This window comes from Haliotis rubra, unplaced genomic scaffold, assembly GCF_003918875.1.
Source record: "Haliotis rubra isolate DU_JTF1 unplaced genomic scaffold, ASM391887v1 Scf2642, whole genome shotgun sequence".
NCBI classification, from domain to species: Eukaryota; Metazoa; Mollusca; class Gastropoda; order Lepetellida; family Haliotidae; genus Haliotis; species Haliotis rubra.
In genome coordinates this window covers 19,380-23,877 of record NW_025766717.1, presented here as the reverse complement: position 1 = coordinate 23,877, position 4,498 = coordinate 19,380, and the positions used below count along the sequence as shown (strand labels likewise).

The following is a 4,498-nucleotide window of genomic DNA, read 5'->3' as shown; positions in this document are numbered from 1 at the left end:
ATGGGCATCACTTTGAAGTTGTAACCGATAACAACCCTCTTACCTATGTCTTGACCACAGCTCGTCTGGATGTCCCAGGACATCGATGGCTGGCAGCCCTTGCAAGTTACAACTTCAGCATAAGGTATAGACCAGGAACAGCCAATACCGATGCAGACACATTGTCTCTCGTTTACCAGATTGGAACAGACCAGAACCAACGGAGGACATTCCTACAGACTCTGTTAGTGCCATCTGTGGAGCCATTCACACAACCAACCTTGTGGAGAGTTTGTGTCTCTCAGCTTCCATAGTTGGAGATGAAGAAGTGACCGAGGACATGTGTGACATGAATGCAAGGGATTGGAGGAGATTGCAAGCCAAGGACCCTGCCTTAGTTGAAATCATTCAACATCTCACAAAACAAGACTAAGATCGATCCGATCTAACTACATCGGGGACAAAGAGATGACTACATTGCTGAAGAATTACCATCACTTCAGGCTGAAGAGGGGCGTGTTATACAGAGTTATCTGCGTGGATGAAGCTGACCAGGAGCAATTGGTCCTTCCAGCTAGATGTCGTCAAGCAGCTCTGCATAGTCTACATGACAACATTGGCCACCCAGGCAGAGAAAGGACAATATCTCCTGAGGGACAGGTTTTACTGGCCAGGGTGACAAAGGACGTTGAACTCCATCTGCAGAACTGTCCAAGGTGTCTACGCCGTAAGACAGCTACTACAAGTCGTGCTCCACTCGTAAACATTCAAACCTCACAGCCTCTAGAGTTAGTGTGTATGGATTACCTCAGTTTGGAACCTTCCAAAGGTGGACAAGAACATGTTCTGGTAATTACTGACCATTTCACACGCTACGCTCAAGCATATCCAACCAAGAATATGACAGCAAAGACCACAGCTGAAGTTTTCTTCAATAACTTTGTAGTACACTATGGACTGCCAAAGAGGATTCACTCAGACCAAGGTGCCAATTTCGTTGGGAAACTGATGTCAGAATTATGCCATATGTTGAAAATTGACAAGTCACGTACCACCCCTTATCATCCTATGGGGAATGGGATGTGTGAACGATTTAACCGCACACTCTGTAACATGCTTGGTACCTTGGATCCCGACAGCAAAAAGAATTGGAAGGCACATGTTGGACCATTAGTCCATGCTTACAACTGCACTCGCCATGAGACAACATCACTATCTCCATTCTTTTTGATGTTTGGGAGACATCCTCGCTTGCCAGTCGACCTCGCTTTCGGACTTGATATCGATCCATCGAAGTCAATGTCAAGGTTAGATTATACCAGATCTCTACGAGAACGTCTCAAACATGCTTATGATGTAGCTTCCGCATCGGCCAAGAAAGCCCAGTCGAAACAGAAAACCTATTATGATCATAGGGCCAGAGCTGCCACATTAGAGATAGGAGACCGAGTTCTGGTGAGGACTGTTGCTTTGATGGGAGACACAAGTTGGCGGATAAATGGGAAGAAGATGTTTACGTCGTTTTGGATCAACCTACCCCTTCCATCCCAGTGTATGTTGTTGGTAAGGAGAATGGGGATGGGAAGAAGAAGACTCTACATCGGAATCTCTTGTTGCCAGTTGGGTCTATTCCACGTCAGGAAGTACCAGTTCCAAAGCCGAGGAAATGCGGGGAAGCTTCACCTGAATCTAAAACGGATCTAGTAACAGTGAAGTCAAGACCAGTTCCAAAGCCACGGAGACAGAGCAAACCTTCACCTGAACCTCAGCCCGACCAAGTTGCGTCTGATGATGATGAAGATAGAAGTGGAGATGAAGAGTTAGTCAGGATCTATGAACATCCTTTGGATACTTCAGTGTCTGCTGACAATGCAGCAGATAGGCCAACTGAAGATGCAACAGAACAGGAAATGGAATCAGAGGACAATAATGCCATCACAGAAGAAGAAATTGAAGACACTGATCATGACTCCCATAGACAGAATTCATCTCAAGAAGAAGTTGCTGATGCTGATCATGATTCCCATGGACAGACTCAATGGCAAGATCATCATCCTATGCCTGCTGCAGATACAGAGGAAGAAGAACAAGCTCCGCTACCCCAGATGCAGACTCCTGCTACCCTACCACGGCGATCTACCCGAGCTCGGGACACAGCCAAGGTGGATGTCAGGAGGAGAATTTGCTCTCTCAGCAATAGCTCAACCTGATTGGCTTGTGCGAGCTAATTATCTTGGCTCACTACTAGCCCAGGGTGTATTTGGCAGCCAACAGCATAGAGCATCAGATGCTATTTTGGACCTTATCACCGGTAAAGACAAATGACGAGGACGCCATTTCCTTGTGGGGAAGTGTGTGGCGGATATATAATATTGTATTTTTACAGTCATGTGCATATTAGTTTTAATATTATTAATTTTATGAATGTTAACAGTTACATTGCAGTTTCAGGGATATCGTTTCATATTTGGATATTTATCGATATGTGTATATTAACTGTCACTTTGCATTGCAGGTATAATATTTCTTATTTATAGTAATGAATGTTTTTATCAACAGGTCTGTTCATTTTGAAACTGACTATACTCATCTTAAAGCATGTCTATTAATAGCTATGTAGTCAGTGCTATTCTAGTTTAATTAAGGGGGTTAGGTAGGGCCATTACATTATTATGTGCCCTCAGTTGATCCAATCTGATTGATCATTCAAACTCTTGCCCTCTTTACTAATTCAAATCTTCACTTCACTGTCACTGCTTGCACCGACAAGACTTTATCCCATGTTGGAAATTTATCTACTTTATAAGATCACCACAGGTCAGTTTAAGCTTTTATATCAATTAATCAGTGTGTATACCTTTAAATGTTATATTGTTAATGCTTATGTGTAAATATAAACTGTAACTTGTGTGTAAGTGTAAAGTTAGGTTTAGCTTGTTAGGGTCACTAAGCTAAATTGCAATCCAATAATCTTTTAGTATCCAAATAAATGATTCAGTTCATTAAAGTGTTTTCTCTCTCCTATGAGTGAATAGTTATATATTTGCACGTTTGACTGATTGATTTTATAAATGAAAGAAAGTATAGTGTGTATGTGAATGTAAATATGACTGCGATATAAGTTTGAACCGCTTATATTATATCCTAGGTTTTTGAAATGGTAGAATATATATATATATAGTTTAAGCTATTGCAGCTTTAACGTTGATCATTGTTTATACAGATTGTACGTACGCTTGGCTTGGCGGCTTGACAGGGCTGTACTCTGCACCCTAGTGCCATACACCGGGTAGGCATTACATTGTGCTTGATTGTATGTATTTATGTAGCATTGTATACTTTTGGGCATGTTTATAGGATTTATATGCCTCTACCTTAACTATATTTGTCATTAATATGTAATCAGTAAATCAAGGAGTGATCGCCCCTTGTAGTTTATTTGTCTAGAATGTGTGTCATAGTAGTATTTCATCTAAAGGATGTGATGACGGATTTTAAATCTTATGTATATATTATGACTTTGTATTTATTGAACCGTGTATTGTTTCAGGGTGTTGTTAATATTGGAATAAAAGGTCTCACCCCCGTAACCAGTGTCCTGGATAATTTTGTTGACATCCAATCACTATCCCGGTTACATTTTCATAGCCCAACAATTCATGTCGAACGTTCAATTCATGTCAATGTGTATGGCCTCCACACTCCAATGTGGTTGCGTTTCAAACACTTTGTTTGACGTGCGAAAATCACACCCGATGCATGAAGAAATTCTTATTTGACATTCATTTTGTATGAATATCAGCAAAACTCTTTCAGATATTTCCAGTTTTCCTCTTTTTACGTTACGTCAGACTGCGCCAGAGGGTTACTTTTCACCAGTACGTCATCGGGTTAATGTTGAAATGTACTGCAGATCAAAATTGTCTTCCTGGATGTTTCACTTTGTAAATGGGACTGTGGATTCTAACATTTCACAGCCATGGACAGCAAGGAGTATAGGAAGGAAGTGAGATTCAGCCAAGTCGAACTTTGCTCTGGAAACAGTAACATGTGAGTATGTTTTGCAGTTGGAATTTTGTTGGTTTTTTTAATTAAAAATAAATATGGAGAAGTGTAATCGTCCACCATTATTTCTACTTTTGAGAATATGTTACCCCGATGTAAGATGTCTTTTCGATTTCTAAGGAACGACTTGGTTCAGTAAAACAGTGCAAATATGCAACAGGTTAAGATGAAATTTCAAACAGATCTTTGTGGCACTATTTCTTCTTTCAGAACCATTATTGGAACTGAAAAACATTATGAGTGTTTGTCTTGAACTTCGGTTATGTTTAGATTTAGAGTCAATGGACTATGGAGGAAGCAGAGAAAGGTCTGGGGAAATTATGAAGATGTGTGAACAGGAATGAATGAAACTTAGACAGCAGGTATAAAATGATAGGGAACAAGAACGAAATAAACATCAGTGAAGCAAAATGTCAGAATAGGAGGAAATCCTATATGACCACATAGAGGTCAG

At 40.6% G+C, this 4,498-nt stretch overlaps 1 long non-coding RNA gene across 1 annotated transcript; it reads left to right on the top strand.

Annotated features, from left to right (window-relative positions):
* The first annotated feature begins 3,209 nt into the window (after positions 1–3,209).
* LOC124280304 lies at positions 3,210–3,569 on the top strand. The gene is made up of 2 exons (XR_006899643.1): positions 3,210–3,268; positions 3,530–3,569. It is a non-coding gene; the product is annotated as an uncharacterized LOC124280304 (long non-coding RNA).
* Positions 3,570–4,498: the final 929 nt, after the last annotated feature.